Raw genomic sequence first — 17,543 nt, 5'->3', positions numbered from 1 at the left:
TATCACTCATGTATAATTATATATAATAACTTCATTTAGGGATGGCTGGGTGGCTCATTCGGTTAAGCGTCCGACTCTTGATTTCGGCTCAGGTCATGATCTCACCGTTCATGAGTTCGAGCCCCGCATCGGGCTCCATGCTGACAGCACAGAGTCTGCTTGGGATTCTCTCTCTCTCCCTCTTTCTCTGCCCTTCCCCTCCTCGTGCTCTCTCTCTCTCTCTCAAAATAAACTTTAAAAAAATCATTAAAAAATAATAATGTATAACTATGCATCTTATTTATTTGGGTCCTACTCTGCACCAAATGCTATTAGACATATCTATTAACAATAAATAATACAGTCTATCATTATATGCCAATCCCTGACTATTCCCTTTATCAATTATACTATATTGTGCGCCAATGATATTTTATTAATTGTGGTTACCGTCGTCATCTCTCATCCTCCAACCCTGTAAATCGGGCACTGTTATTACTTCTCTTTTATAAAGGAGCGATGTGGGGACACCAAGAGCTGGATGTGAAACCAAGTGATCGTTTCTGTCCTTTGAGTAGTATTTTCTGCATTCTGTATGCATAATTTTTTTTTAATCCTAAATCAGATTAGAGCAGAGGTTCCCAAACTTCAGCGTGCGTCAGGATTACTTGGGGGCCATTTCTCAGACCTCATCTCAACGATTCTGTAAAATTGAGTCGATCCAGGATGGGACCCAGGAATGTGTGTGATTAACTAGCAGCATTGGGGTCCCGATGCTGTCCATGCATGACTACATCCTGGGTACCGTTGATCTAGAACAAGGTTCAGCAAACTGTAGCCCGCGGGCCGAATCCAGCCGACTGCCTGTTTTTTAAACACATTGGCCTTAGAACACAGTCTTGCCTGATTGATCACCTTTTGTCCATAGCTGCTTTCGAGGTGCAATAGCAGAATTAAGTAGTTTCTGCAGAGATCCACCAGGCCAGCTAAATATTTACTATTTCGCTTTTTACAGGAAAAGTTTACCAACCCCTGATCTAGAGGATTTTCTGGAGCTCAGGGTAAGGTCATTGGAAGCACATGGGGCTCTAGTAGCAAAACTTAAAAATGACCTTTCCCTTAGCCTTTACCAGATTTTGTGCCCAGGGTTTTGGGATCATTGCCCATTTAATCCCCTGACAGGTTTATGGGCCACTGTCCTCCCCAGTCAAGGGAAATTGAGACTCAGAGAGGTCGAGAGTACCCTTAGCTCCCACAGCAAGTGAGAGTGGGAGACAGAATCAGAACTCTGGATTTCAGAACCCCTCCCTCCTGTCAACATCTTTTTATTTATTTTTGAGAGAGAGACCACAAGCAGGAGAGGGACAGAGGATCTGAAGTGGGCTCTGTGCTAACAGCTGTGAGCCTGGCATGGGGCTCGAACTCACCAACATCAAGATCATGATGAACCAAAGTCAGACATTCAGCCTACGGAGCCACCCAGGTGCCCCGTTTGGGTAGTTTTGTTAGGCAAACTGGTGACACCACAGTGACCCAACCTCCTGAGGACACCAACCGGCCAGCATGCACGGTCAGCAGAGATGAAGTGACATGAGGCCGGGGCTTTAGCAGCAGCGATAATAACAAAAGAAGAAGGAGGCGGGGAGGGTTTAAGGAAAGAGAGGGAAGAGACGGGCAGTTAACATCAACATTGTAGTGATTTTTGTATCTAGATGGTAGGCATACAGTGTTACGGTATTTTCTCTACTTTGGGGTATGTTTTTAAATTTCGTAATAAACATGTACCTATTTGTATATATAATCTATTGTGTGTATATATACACACACTTTATATACTAGATACAGTATATATGTATGTGTGTGTGTGTGTGTGTGTGTGTGTATACACACATTAGGACCATAATGTCTATTTGGCTGGGGTTTTCCTTTCTCTCTCTCTCTCTCTCTCTCTCTCTCTCTCTCTCTGCCCCACCTTTTCACCCCTCTCTCTCTCTCATTCTCTCATATCTTCCCTGCCACTCCTGTGTCTTTTTTTTCTTTTTCATTAAGAAAATGGTAGCACCAATCTGACTATTTCCCTGGCTTCCTGAAGAGGCCCGAGAATTATCGTAAACAAATTACCCATTACCGGGGAAGCCCTGTCCTCCCCCACCCAGCAGATTCCCAGCATCTTCTTTCACCTCTAGGAGATATTCTCCAAGGTCACTAAATTAAGCCTTCAGACAATCGAAAAATTGAATCTCAGTACATCTATTTTCCTAACAAAATTTCCGCAGCGCCGATTGGGGCTGACAGGTGCGGCCGCGCAGCTTTCTGGGCTGTTCAGGTCGATTTGGCCGAGTGGGACGGCATCAGCTTGTATTGGAGGGAACATCTGAGCAGCCCAGGGCCCCCTGGGAGTCGGAGAGTTCCTTACCTCCTTGCCCCTGTAGATGACTATTTCTGTCGTCCCCAGAGCTGCCTTGTCTGCCCCTCCTCCAGCCCCACCCTCACCCCCTGCAGCCGCCAGGTCAGGCACTTCATCTTAAATTATTTATCAAAAAGGCCATCGGAATCATTGCAAACACATTTAGGAGTAGCTGGAAACCGTGTTCTTTTTGAGGACACTAATGACACAGCCGTAATCACACTCCTTGTTGGAATGGAGGGGCAGGAAGTGATACTTGCGGAGTGGAGTCTGAGAGGAGGGGCTTTGCCCCGAGTCCCCAAAGCCTCGCAGCTGCCACAGCCTGGCTGATGGAGGGGCTTGCAGAGGTGGGGACCACCCAGGATTTGGAGCCAGAGGAGCTCAGCCCTCTGACTGCAGAGACTTTGGAAGTCACATCGCCTACCCGGGCTTCCTTTCTTCATCCACAAGCCACGTCTTAGCCAGTGCTTTCTATAAAGAACGCGCATGTGCTGCTGGAGGTCTGGGACCCCATCGGGAGTAGTCCGCCACGAGCCTCTAAGATTTACCTTAAAAGCTCCAGGGAAGGCCTGCATTCCGCTTAAGATATCTGCATCCATAGACGTAAAAACTGTGTAGTTTGCTCAGCTGAGAATAAAACGGACGCTCCGGGAATAAAACCGATGTCTATCCTGTTGCTTTGAATGCCCGCTGGTACCCCACCTGGGAGCCCAGGTGCATGCCCCAGCTGCACAAGGCCAGCACCTTGACCTCCCGAGTAGGATGCAGGCTGCATGCTTATTGGGTGTAGGGCCTTGGGCAGCTCACTTAACCTGTCTCTTGTTGAGTTTTCTCTCATCTATGAAAGAGTGATCATAATGTTATGTACAGTGTTTAGGAGCCTTGAGAAGCTCAAATAAGATAATTCTTGTAAAGCCCAGGGCATAATCCCTGGTACCTAATAAGTGCTCAATAAATGTTAGCAAAAGTAACAATTACTATAATTATATCCAGAGCTTTTATTGAACACCTGTCTGTAAGCACTCCGTGCTGAGCCCTGGAGTGGAAACTCCTAGAAGATACAGGAGCTGGTGGGACTGAGGTTGGGGAATCCCCCATGGCAGGTCCTCACGTTGTTGGTGCCCGTATGATTTTTGTTTCTCAGCTGGCCTTCCTCTTGCTCATGGCCACTGCTGTCTACACTGCCTCTTTCTCTTCTTCCTGGATTTGTGTACTCGTTTCGGCGTCTTTGTAGCAGTTACCTATTGCCCCCTAACAAATTACCCAAATGCTTGATGGCTGAAAACAGTCAATGTTTAGTATCTTACAGTTTCTGTGGGTCAGAGGTGAGGGAGTAGCTTAGATCGGTAATTCGGGCTTGGGGTCCCTCATGAGGCTGCAGTCAAGTTGTTGGCTGGGGCTGTCGTCTGTGAAGACTTGATGGGGTTGGGAGTGTTACATCCAAGATGGCGGGTGCACATGGCTTTTGGCAGGAGGCTTCCGTTCTTCACCACGTGGACCTTTCACAGGGCTGCCTGTGCAGCCTCACAGTGTTGCAGCTGGCCCAGTGAGTGATGTCGGAGACAGCACGAGGAGCAGGCTGGAGTGCCTTGTGGACATCAGTCTGCGGCATCACGCAGTCAGGTGCTGTAACGTCGGCCACATTCTGTTCATTGGAAATGGGCCAATAAAGTCCATATTTAAGGAAAAGGGAACCCGGACCCACTACTTGAAGGGAGGTGTTACCAAGGATCTTGTGGGCGTGTCTTTAAGTCACCACAATCTTCCGCCTCGGTTCTCTCCCTGGTTCTCTTGAACACCTGACTGTTTCACTGGTTCAGCCCTTGGAAAAGGCACAGGCTGCGGGAAAATGCAGCTGCCCCTCCCCTCTGGGTCAGAAGAGTCATCTCCCCCTTTCTGGGGTTGTTGTGACTGGAGAAAGGAACCATCTGTAATCGTGTCAGAGGGGCCAGCAGGGGAGTGGAGGAAGTAACTTCGTAGAAGGAACCTTCAGCTCTCCCCACCATATCAGAGAACTTCTCTGCAGACACACTGCCTCCATTTATAATCGTTACAGCCCTGGCTTTTGAACTCACCAGTTTTATTTGCTTACTTTTCCCCCTGAGAACAAGAAACCTGCCCTGGAGAAAGACTGCTTTGGACAGTGTGGTGGTAGGTGTTCTCATTGGAGTCTTCAAGTGAGCATTGGTGGGATACAGAAAAATAAAGTGACCTGGGTCAGCATTCCCCCCCCCCCTCTCTCTCTCTCTCTTTCTCTGTTTTATTTTTTTATTTTTGAGAGACTTTTTTAAATTTATTTTTGAGAGAGAGAGAGAGTGCACGCATGGAGGAGGCACAGAGAGAGAGGGAGAGAGAGAGAATCTCAACCAGGCTCCACGCTGTCCGTGCAGAGAGCCCGATGAGGGGCTCGATCCCACGAACAGTGAGATCATGACCTGAGCCGAGATCCAGAGTCAGGCACTTGACCAACGGAGACCCCCAGGGGCGCCTCTCTCTTTTTTTAACACCAATCCTCAACTCACACCCTTTCCTATACACTGCTTTTTCCTCCAGTGGAGCCCTGATTCTCTCTTTACTTAGCAGCCTGGCCATCTTCTACTCTCCCTGCCTCCTGTCCCTCTTCATTCTTCCTCCCTGGGAGGAAAGAAAATTGGGGCACAGCACCTACAACATGCAATGATAACATTGGGTGACTGTAAACATATTAGGGTCTCCCCTCCTGGGTCAGATGTTCCATAGCTTCTCTTTTGTTACTTTACTGCACGTGTATTCCTCTCTCGGGTGAATTGCTGGCATGTGCCTGAGAACCTGCAACACGTGTATGGTGCTTAGAGTTTTCACGGCAATTTACTGCACATTATTATTCCCTCTCTCCATCCTCTGTAAAATTGGGTATGAATATACCCATTTTGCGGTTGACGCAACTAAGGCTTAAGGTGGTCCAGTACGTTGCCCGGAATCACGCAGCTCAGAAGTAAAATCAGGCGGCCCTCCAGCCAGAGTCTGCTGGCTCCCACGTCTCATGTTTTTCCCACAGTACTGTACGGGCGGAGGATAAGCTATTTGAGTCAGGGTACTGTGTCTCATTTTGCTTTGTATCCCTGTGCCTTTTGCGTCATTGTCTTGCACACATGAGGGATTTGGAACGTCTCCAGTGAATGAGTGAATACGTGAACGAGTGAAGCCATCAGTCAAATCAAGACACTGCTCACACATGCATCCCAGAGTTCGGCTTCCACGTGTGCTTCCGGTGAGGAAGTCTGCAGGTTAGTATTATGACGCCCAGCAAGACCAAAGATGCTGTGGCCTGAATAACAACGGGATGCAAACGCTCCCCTCCTCTCGTAAATCTTGTAAATCAGCATCGTCTGTGCCGAGCAGGGCCCATGTGTGGTGGTGGCAAACACCGCGAGGCCCAGAAGGCTGATCTGGGACAGCGTCCCCTTCGAACGCTGCCCTGTGCTAAGTCTGCAGAATATTTAAATAAGGGGTTAATTTATAAAGTGAGCTACAGGAAAGTTTCCAGGACTGCTGTGCGCGTGTCTCATAAATCGGCACAAATTGAATCTAGCTTTCTGTACCCGTCAGCTCCTAGGTAAACCAAAATTTATTGGGAGGTATATAGGTTGCCATCCGAAGAAACATAGTAAATGAGAAAAGTGTGTCCTCAGGAGGTCCGTAAACAAGGTATCAAGGCTGGCAGACGCAACGAGGGTCCGAAACGTAAAATCCCCATTGCCGAGGATTCGGAAGTACGGTGTGCTTTGTTGCAGATGGAGACTGGGTTCCAGGAAACCTTGTTCTTTTCCTGAACATTCCACTGACTTCTTAATAGACTAAAGATTTCGTGTATTGCAGGGAGAATTTATGGTCTGGAGGGTGTGCAGACAAAAAGGAATGCCAACCTCGGTATTTTGCACCTATCAAATTACGAGACGAGTTTAGCCAGATCCAGAAATGTTATGCAACATAAACATGGGAAGCTTTAGTTTGTATTATTATAATGACTCTTTATCATAATCATGTACGCCTACGGCACTGATCTGAGCAATTGTACCAGCAGTTTGTATTTACCGAGGGCCTGCCGTGAGCCAGACCCTGTGCTGAGGGTTTCACGGACTTTATTTTCCGTCTTGACAAGGACACGGTCCTTTCAGGAGTTCTGGAGGTTGTCGTTAATGTGGTTCATGTGCGCATTTTACAGAGAGGAAAGTGAAACTGAAAAAAATGAAGCCCAAGGATCTTTGGCCAATATATGGATTTGGGTCCACGTATCTCACTCCAAAAACTCTTCTTCTAATTCTTGTCATTATCTAATATCACCTCTTGTTATCACAGTGCTCTTACTATTCTAGAAAGTAAGTGCCAGCATTCTGGTAAAAGGCCTTTGTCTGGCCAAATTATTGAATACTTTAATCTGGCTTTTGTTCTATTAGCTACAACATTCAAAGTGATGTTCTCTCTTGTTCTCTCTCAAAATAAACAAATTTTTTAAAATAACTTTTAAAAATAAAAGGGAAACGTCGTTTAAAACGAGAAGCATCCATGTGCGTGTTAAAGCATCCCTGAAGCATTTGTATGGTGAAGAAAGACAAGGCGGGGGTTAAGTTAGACACACCATGAAATCAAACAGCCTGGGCACCTCAGAACGTTCGCGTGGTCTTTCATGCACAAGTCAGCTTAAGACCTTATAGCAGTCCTATTGGTTAGACCAATTATTATGACTGCATATTATAGAGGGAGAAACAGAGAGGTTAAGTGACTTGTCTGAGGTCACATAGCAACTCCAGGATTCATCCTTCACTAGTCTGACTTCATGAAGAGGTGGGAACAGTGGACCAGAAGGAGAAATTGACATGAAAAAAAAAAAAAATAGCATGGCCAAAATATTGCCAGAAGGTGTTTAGAAAAATCTCTTGGGCTTCTTTTAATAAGAAAAGAAGCAAAATTCAACTCTGAAGTAATTCAGTATTCTTAGTTTTGTTTGTTTGTTTCTGACTTTTCAGGATCTCAGTTATATCCTCAGATACAGTTGAGACTATCAGCGAGAAAGCATAAAATTACGTTCCTACCTACGCTGCCCTCCTTCAAAGCCTTGTTATTCTTGTTCCCTTCAATGTATTTCAACTCCAAAATACACTGTGACATGAAAATTGTGTATTCAGATTGTTCTATTGATTTGCCGAGAAAGTGACCTTGTGTGCACCCATGAAAATGAAGAGATCTATAGCGCCCGGCCTCTTTGTAAGGGTAGGGGAAGAGCCGCGGATAACAGGCATCTCTTTCACTCCTAACTCTACTCTTCCTTCGCACAGACTGAGTGCCCCCGGGGAGGGCTTCTCGGGAGGCTGTGCAGGTGTGGCCCAAGTCAGGACGCTGGCAGAGGACGAACGTAGGGGCTGGAATCGTGTGTTGCATTTGCAAAAGCCCACGGCCCTGGCCAGACGTCAGAGGTTCTCTTCGAGATTCGGTCAGTGGCTTCCACCGGACTGGATTTTCCTTTGGCTAGTTCACCCCAGGGCGCACCGCCACAGACCCAGCTGAGTGACAGCGTCCTCCCCTGCAGCGAGGAGGGGTCCCGCTGTGGTGTTTTCACACACCTCTGGCGCTGCTGTGATCAACATGTGAGTGGGAAGGGGAGGGGATGAGCGTTCCTGACCTCAGCCGCTACTCTCGGGCCTTGCAAATGCAGTGCCCCATTTCAACCCTTGAGGTGGGTGCCATTAGGCCGCTTGCCGGCTACAGAAAGTGAGAAGCAGGGATGTTCCAGCAGCTCGCCTAAGGTCAGGCGGCTTGTAAGTGGCAGAGATGAGGCTGGAACTCAAGATTTTTGATCTAAATTTCGGTCTACTTAGTTATTCTATACACCCGAAGCCCCTGCGGTTTGGATGCCTCATCACGGGACTGAGATGAAATAGAATTTCTTAGCTTAAGGAGCCAGGCAGTAGATGGGCCTTTGCTAAGCACATTTCCGCTCCCCCCCCCCCCCCCCCCCCCCGCCAAATCAGGGATTAGCGGGAAGAGAGGAAAGACAGAAGGTGAAGTGCAGGAAAGGAGAATTTGGAGACACTGGGGGTTGTTTCCCAGAATATAGATGCTGCTTCTACATCCCACACGACAGAAGCCAGAGCTCAGGTTATATTAACGAATCTAGCTCTAGAATCACAAATTGGTCTTTGCTGCTGAGGCACAGAGGGACAAGAAGAAGAGGAGGGGAAAAAAAAAAAGAAAGAAAACCAGCACGTGCAAACTTAAAAAATGGAGAGCTGTATGTAAATGACTTTTATTATCACTGCTAGGCTGCACTGGAAGACTTGAGCTGTGTAAAATGTCACTTGGTCTTATCACGGTTCATGGAGATTACCTTTCAACGGGAGTTTCGTTTTCATTTCTTCCAACACTTGGAGAAGCGAGCGAGGCAGTGACTCCTTTATTTCCTAATCCTCGCCAGCAACTGGCTTCTTCCTCTGTGTTTTGTGTCATTCTGTATGATACTGCATCAAGGCAATTCATGGCAGCGGTTGAACCAAAAGCAATTTAAGTCAAAAATGGACAAATATGGATGTCATTTATAAGGCTTGTTCAAAGGCCTTTGACATCACTCAAAGCCTGAACACTTCCCAGGAGTGAGATGCTTTTTTTTTTTTCCCCCAGCCACGCAAGATTGGAGATTTAATACAGACCGCTTAGTGAGGTGTCTGCATGGTTCTTGCCTAGAAACCATTTCTTGGGGAAGTGAGTATTTTGTAAATACCAAGAAAGAGGGAGAAAAAGATTGAATGATTAGGAACCAAAGTGAATTTTCGAAGGTGAACTTACATTCATTATTTTGATTCATTTCCAATGATAATAGCCACATGGCTCACATATTTGGGCATATCACGTACGGGGCATGGCGTTACAAGCGTTACATTTAATTTAATTAATATTCATAATCACAGTGCATAGACGTGCCCCTAAATATAAAGGCAAGTTTTCTTGTCCGCATTTTACAGATGAGGAAACTGAGACTCAGAGACCCACTCAAGGGCACAAGAAACACTTCTCTTGAATTGGAGAATTCCCTCCAAGTGACTCCAAAGTTCTTTTTACTACACCATGCTTTAGATTAGATAATGGTTGGCAAAATTAGAAGCCAGAAGCCCTATGTTGGCCTTGCCCCTTTCTCTCTGTCTGGGGTTGTGGGGAATGCAGGTGGTTTGGGAAGCTGCTTGTCACACAGGCTCCATGGCGCTGTGCTTTAGAAGATAGCTTCTCATGTTCTGTGGATTTGGAGAATCCGAGGAAAGCAGCTCAGGGAGCCACAGGCCCCCACGAACAAAGCCGAGCATCATCAGAAAGTGGTTAGTTCAGCCATGGCACTGCAGAGTGACAGAAATAGTTTCCAAACCGCAGAGGTCAAGGAGCACCTGTCAGGAGAAGAAGAGACTGTAGTGGTTCCTAGAGATTGGATCCTCTAGACAACTCAAGGAACAATTCAGTCTTCTAATAGTGAAGCTTCATGCATACACACAGTATCTCCTTTGGCTGCAAAAGAATTACAGATGAATGAAAAAAAATTCAGTCCCGAAGGGTTCCATACTGTATGAGTCCAGTTACATAACACTCTTGAAATGACAAATTTATAGAAATGGAGAACAGATTAGGATTGCTGGGGAGTCAACCGGGAACAGCAGTGGTAAGTGGTGTGGCTATCAAAGGGGCAACATGAGGGACCACGGCAATGTGGATATGGTCCCTGTATTGACTGTAGTGATGTCGCTTTCCTGGTTGTGATGTGCCCTGTTGTTCTGTGAGATAGTGCCACTGTGGGCATCTAGGCACAGGAGACCCGGGACTTCTGTATTATTTCTCACAACTGCATGTGAGTCTACTCTTACCTCAAAATTAAATAGTTGACTTCAAAAAATTAGAGACCGTTTGGGAAAAGAATTTAACAGGAAGAAAATTTAAATCCCTCATTGAGCCCTCCACCCAGAGAGTCACCATTTCCACTTTGTTTTGTTCTCTTTCTCCCTCTCCCTCATTCTCTCCTGTTCATACGTATAAAATGGAGAGGTTTTAAAATATAGTTCCACCTTGTCTGACTCCAGGCTTGATAAGACTGAACCTTTGCATCTTCTCAGGACTTCTGAAGGCTGTGTTTAAACCTGCTGGTTTGGCATTGATTTTGATGCACAGACAGCAATGAGGTTCCCCCTCCAAGTTGCTGAGGAGCTGTGCATAAGGAATGGATGCCGTTTATGAGCAGAGCTGCAATCATCCCCGCCTCCACCCCCAACCTCCAATTGCTAATAGGTGTTAAGATTTTGCAATAAATATTACTTATGGCTGTTAATTAAACTGAATCCCAGATTGTCAGGACATGTATATTTTCTCATTTTAACTTCTCTGAGTCCTCACAGTTATGGAGGGGGTATACAGAGAATAAGGTTAGGTTAGGGGGGCAATATATGCTATATGTAATCTACATTCCTGGTTGATGTTCCTGACAAATGTCATGCTAGGTTAGGGACAATAAAATGGTGCCAAGGAAGAGGTAGGGGGGACATCTTGAAAAACCAAGCTCCCCATAACACCCTCACCCCTGCCCATGGTGTGCTGGAGATCATTTCTCCAGGTGCCTTTGCTTCCAGTCTTTTGGGACGGCCTCCTACCCCCAGGGGCTAGCTTCATGTCTAGGCAAGTAAAATCAGAAAACCTAAATTATCCTGCTTTTATTACTACTAACTAGCTGAATGACTTGGGCGAGTTTCTTCATTTGCTGACCCTTCCTCCCTTGCCTCTCTGAGCTTCAGTCTCTTCATCTTTCAGTAGAATCAATAAGTGACTGGGTGTTTGGAGGTTCAAATGAGTTGACACATGTGAACATGCTTCGCATGTACACAGTTGTGTGCAAAAGTAGGTCATCATCATTATGGGTTGGAAGGGTCCCATTGTCTACCTTGTCTCCCAGCTGACCCTCATTGTGTGCTCGTAGAATAATTTTTTAATGTAAGATAATTACTGTCAGTAATCCTGACTGTGCAACGTTCCTAAGTCTGTGACGCTACACAAAGTCTTGAACCTCCCCGTGCCTTGCTTTTCTCATCTCTTGTTCTTATTTTAAAGAGAGATTGTCGTGCGGATCAGGTGGGAGGAGGTGTAAGGCATAACACATAGTAAGGACTCAATACATCTTTGATTGACTAATTCAATAATCGTCCAAACAGTTAATGCAAAAGAGCTCATGGCTGTGCAGTATGGTGATAACAAAAAGGGATGGATGGTGGCATGGCATGGTACCACTCCTAAATGAGGCATGTCATTTAGCCTTTCTTTGGAGCCAGTGGTTTATTTTGCATTGTCCATATCAGCATTAAGCAGGATTCCTGTACAACCAGTCTTGAAGCTTGCTGTCTCACCTAGTGCCTCCCCACCTGTAATGTGCCTATGAATCACCCAGGGCCCCTGGATCTTGTTAAATGCAAACTCTGGTTTAGTAGCTCTGGGTGGGGCCCAAGAGTCTGTCCTTCTGACAAACTAAGAGCTCCCAGGTGATGATCCTTGCTGGTCCAAGGACCACACTTTGAGTGGCAAAGGTCCAGTGGAGGCAGCACTGCCTGCTAGGAACCTTTTAGAAATTTGTGGAGGCATTTTTGGTGGTCTTTGGTATTTAGTCTCTAGAGTCCATAAATCTGTCTTGTGATGCAATGTATAGTCCAAAACAATAAAGAATTGTCCACATCCTGTTAACACTCATGTGCCCTCAGACCTTCATGTCAGTGAAAACTTGTTTGTAGCCATTTGAGCCCAGAATTCACTCTGCTTTGCACAGAAACTGTGTACTGAATCTCCTAGAAGTGCCAGGACCTTCTCAATCAAGGGAAGATTGTACTGTGTTTTATTTAAAACTTTACTGAGATTTGGTCACCATCTTGAAAATTCAGGTCTCACAGTAGTGAGTCAGCATAATATGTGAATTGTCTACATTTATAGCTATTATAGTCGTGGTGAGTGAGCCATGCAGTGGAGCTGATCCCTACCAGCTCACGTGACCAGATTTTGCCCATCGCTTCCCAAATCTGCATTCCAGGATACTGTGTCGGTAGCATGAGATTGACCGCGGTGAGAGTATTTACACCATGGAAATTGGCAAATGCTACTGATCTGGGTTATATGCATGTGTGTGTGTGTGTGTGTGTGTGTGTGTGTGTGTTTCTTTCCAGAGAGCTGGTTGAAAAGGTAGTTATTGGGGCACCTGGGTGGCTGTCGGTTGAGCGTCTGACTCTCGATTTCGGCTCAGGTCATGATCCAGGATCGTGGGATCAAGCCCCATGGTGGGCTCTGTGCTGAGTGTGGAGCCTACTTGAGAGTCTCTCTCTCCCTCTCTCTCTCCCCCTCCCCTGCTAACACTCTCTCTCTAAAATTAAAAAATAAAATAAGATGGCGTCACCAATATGATACTATGTCTGTGTAAAAAATATATTTAGTCCTTATTTCAAAATGCCAAATATAAAGAGAATATATCAACAACATTTTGGTGAATTTTGATCTGTGGGTCTTGAATCCAAACCTGCAATTAGGTGCAAACGTTTGACTGTTTCATTATGGGCTTCTGGTATAAACTTGCCCTTTTAAAAATGCGTATTATTTTGGATGCCGGGGTGGCTCAGTCGGTTAAGCGTCTGACTCTTGATTTCAGCTCAGGTCGTGATCTTGAGGTTTGTGAGTTCGAGCCTTGCGTCGAGCTCTGTGCTGACAGCTTGGGGCCTGCTTGGTATTCTCTGTCTCCCTCTCTCTCTGCCCTTCCCCCACTCGCTCTCACACACTCTCTCAAAATAATTTATTTTGAGAAACAAAAACTTAAATAATAATAATAATAGAATAAAATGCATATTATTTATCAATTTTTTTCTTCTTTATTTTATAGCTGGACATTATATTCATTTTTTGTTAATTATGTGTGTGCATAGGCTTATTATTCATTAACTTCATTTCAAGACCTTAATAAGGAGTTATAAAATATTTCTTTTAAAATGAGGATCTTGGGTCTCTGGGCTTGAGTAGTGCTATCTAATTAACCTCCAGGCAGGACCTACAGACGTGGGGGAAACCCAGGTCTCCTCTTGGGGAGAAGGGGTGTAAGCATCACATTATAAAGCCAAGTCCTAATTGGCATTTCCCCTTCAAGGTGCCGAGAAGAAGTGTGTTGTAATCTGGGATTGGAATTAGCAGTGCCGTGTTTCCTAAAATAACCCAAGGGGAGTTCATTCTAAACAAATTCAGTAACGCAGGCACTGAGGAAGAGGAGGGGAGGGGGAGGGGGAAGGGAGGTGGAGGTGGGGCGGAGGTGGCCAGATCTGGAAGTGGGTGAAACAGGATCTGAGACACCGGGGACAGTGTATATGTAAAATACAGGGAAGGATGAAGACAGGTTTAAAAGAAGTTCTTTACAGAAGGAGAGAAATATGGAATAGAAACCTAATTTAGAAAAATACACGCACACACACACACACACACACACACACACACAGACATCCCGCACGGGACTGGCAGGTGGAGAGGAGGATTTTAACAGGACGGCTATCTCACTGTAGCCTTCTGTTCAGAACAAAAGTGTTGTAAACCTCGCACTAACACTTGGGACTTTGCTTTTGGCAACCATTCGCCTTTTACATTTTTTTTGGCACCGTAGAAATGTTTCCATAAATAGTGCATTTAATGGAGTGTGTTACTTTATTACTGTCAGCTACCATAACAGTAGAGGAAAATTCAATAAACACGAAAGCTGAGATCAGAACACAGAAGGCTCTCAATTCTACATCCTTCATGAACTTGTACCTTTAAGGCACGTAACCTTTCTGTTTCCTCACTTATGAAATTCTTCGCTTTTTGGTGGGTGAAGTCACCCAGCTTGGTACCTGACTGATGGTAGCTGTGCCGCAAAATTTAGGACACACTCATTATTATAGTGGCTGTTTTGTAGACTCACAAAGCCAAGTGCTCCTTCCTACGCTGCCGAGATGGGAATGCCCAGCTCGGGGACTGCATTTGTCTGAACTTTGGGTGTTAGCAGCCAGGCTTTGCATGCGACAAACCCGCAGATGAAATGTTGTGATTCTTTGCTACGGAATAATTGGAAGTCACTTGCTCAGCTAGAGCAGGGAAGCCAGCGTAAAGAAGGAAGTAAAAATGAAAAGGCATAAATATGTGAGAAAGTTAGCAAATCAAAGTAATTGAGGAGCAAAATAATTCATTCCCTCTCCCTGGCTCAGCATGGATGCAAATGATATATCATTAAGTAAGCCCCCAACACAAAGGCGGCCAGCATAACTGTTGCATCAAATATTTAGCCGGAGCCAAGAGCAATTTTTTTATTATGTTTTTTATAAGTTTGATTTACTAACCTTCAGTGCAATCCCTATTTTTAGAGGTTGGCTCATATTTTTAATTTGTTTTCTCTGAAGCACTGAATCCTTACCAGTGTTTCAAGCCGTCCACTCGGTTCCTAATGGCAGAGTAACACTGAAAAGCATAATTACATTTCCTAATTATGTGTAATTAGGCAAAACCCAGATGATGTATTCAACATGCTCTCAGAATAGCCAGGGGTCAAGGACTGTTGGAACTCACTAACATTTTTATAAATAAGTCAGTGCGTTATTTAACGTTGGGGTCCAAGGTGGTGCTGGGTGCCTTGTAGACCAATATAATGGTTGAAATATATAGCATTCATTTATTTAGCCAAGTAAAACATAATTGATCCCCCACCTCCTTACCCTGCCCCGCCTTTTTAAAACCAGAGTTTAGATTTGCTATTCTTAGCCCAAGAGAGGCCCTCTAAACTCAGAACCATAAAGTTCTGCTAACTGACAGCCTAAGTGATATTTATTTTTTCAAAGCTTAATCCTTTTGAAACATGGAGAAATAAATACATCCTCTTATCTACCATATGCCTGGGATGGGAAATAAATTCTTATTTTCCTGCAGTGTGGTACCAGTGGGCTACAATGAATAATTTGGGCAGTCTCACTGAAGATAATAGGGAAGCCTTCTCTATTACCAGTGATAATTATGAATCTCATAATAGAAAACATCCCAAGCCCGAACATCAATCAGGGGAGATAAACAATGGGAAATGATAGGTATACAAAAGGAAAATGGCAGCGGCCCATATGGAGGGAAAGCCTGCAGAATTCTGGAGGGGTCATAAATCATAGAGTCCAGTAATTTCCATGCAATTAATGTCCTCAAATTAAAACATACGTTTTTAAAGAAAGATTTTGCAGACTTTTCAGCCCAGCAATGGGATGTCCTAGGAGATTCATCTGGGAACCCCAGAGCCATCCGCCCTCCTGAGTCTTGTGTATCCTCAGCTGGAGTTGGCCGGAGCCCTGGCTAACAATGTCACCGTGTGAGCTGGCCGGGGATGATCTCACTCCAGCCCACCAGGGACTGTACACGAGGAGGTCAGAGCTAGTGATGGCCGACCCTTGGAATGTTCGGCCTTAACTGTGCAAAAAAGACTGGCCCTATTGAGGCAGGATGTCTAACTTTCTTTACCAATCTGAAAGACTGTCTCCAGCCACGCGGATACAGCCCAGTGAAGTGCTTGGCAAAGCTACAGAGAAATGGAAAACCTTCATTCCAGAGGGTCGTGGTCTCCTCCTATTTAATAGCCCTGCATTCATTCACTTTCTTCTTATCTTGCCATCGTTTGGTCAAGTCCCCAAGGTACTTGGATGGCCGTCTTCAAGAGAATAATAAAGGAATCCATTTATAACAGTGAGAAAACACTGCCTATTAGTCTGCTGAAGCTGCTCCAAATGAAATTTAAGACTATCTGGCTAATTTATTTACTGCATCATGTGCAAAGACCAACAAGATTTCTAGTCTTTCTTCTTGTGGGTCTGCATGTAGAAATCCATGAACCATGTCACCCCCCTCCCCCTCCTCACAACCCACATGAATTCAGCTGGGATCTCTCCCCTCCAACCCTGTTTAAGGAGTGGGCCGGAGATTTGAGTCAATTGTCAAATATGTCCTAAAGGCCACAAAATGTGCTCGTGGATTTTGTTTTATAGGCTTACTATAATATTTTATAAAACATATCTTTAAAGAAATATATAATTTTTCCCTCAAAGCAAGGGTTTTCCCATGCCATATAATTTGCTAAGTGTGGCTTTGCTGTGTTGTAACCCATAATTTACAGCCAACCTCCACAAGGCAAAAAATAACTCCAAGCTATGATTAAGTAAGTAATGGACAAGGTAACTAATATTCCCGGAAGGATGGCCTTCCAGACACTCATTTTAAGTGACAAAATGGTTGAAGGTTGAGATGTGTAGTCCTGTACTAATTTAACCAAGTTGTGGGGAATCAAGAAGCGACATTACAAACTGGCAGATCTGGGCGTTTAGGACACGGAGCTCAGTGTGGCTATTCTCTATGTACATTTTAACGAGCCCGGGCCTCATTTTTCCCATTTAAAGTAAACGGGCTTATGCCTAATTGTGCCACCCGCTTTTCCCATAAGATAATTCATTTGGAAGGAGTGTCCTAGTCCAGTCTCAGCCAATTCTGAGAAGGCGATCTGTGCAGTGTGGATGGGGGAAGCATGGACGAGCAGAAAAAGCATGGACTTTGGACTCAGGCAAAATGGTTTTCCCGTCAGGAGCTGTGACCTTGGGGAAGTTTTGTTTTGAAATAAATATCAGCTTACAGAAAAGTCACAAATGTAATGCAAAGTGTTCCATACACCCTGCACCAAGCATCCACTAACATGATATATTTTTCCACACTAAGAAATTAACATTGGTGCATTGCAGTCAACTCAACTAACCAACACTGTTTTTGCATGTCGCTGGCGCTTCTGTTAATGTTCTTTTGGTGTTCCAGGATTCAACCTGGGGTACCGTGCCGCATTTTTGTCATGTTTTCCCAATCTCTTCTGATCCATGGCGATTTCTGTCTTCGTGTGTGTGTGTGTGTGTGTGTGTAAATACTTCTTTTTATGAGCTTGACACTTTTGAAGAGTTTGGTCATTTCTTTTATAGAATGTTCTCAGTTTGGGTTTGTCTGATATTTTCCCCTGCTTATACTGAAGTTAGGCATTTTTGGTCAGAATACACAAAAATACTACGCCCTTCTCAGTCCATCCTATCAGAGACTACAC

At 44.9% G+C, this 17,543-nt stretch overlaps 1 protein-coding gene across 1 annotated transcript in view; it reads left to right on the top strand.

Moving 5' to 3' along the window:
• The window catches only part of WWOX (WW domain containing oxidoreductase), a 980,664-nt gene that overhangs the window by 631,461 nt on the left and 331,660 nt on the right, over nucleotides 1-17,543 (top strand). The gene's annotated exons all lie outside the window — the stretch shown is intronic.

The sequence above is a fragment of the Prionailurus viverrinus genome, chromosome E2 (genome assembly GCF_022837055.1).
Source record: "Prionailurus viverrinus isolate Anna chromosome E2, UM_Priviv_1.0, whole genome shotgun sequence".
Classification (NCBI taxonomy): domain Eukaryota; kingdom Metazoa; phylum Chordata; class Mammalia; order Carnivora; family Felidae; genus Prionailurus; species Prionailurus viverrinus.
Note: the sequence above shows the minus strand (reverse complement) of the source record. Positions and strands in the feature narration are given on the sequence as shown.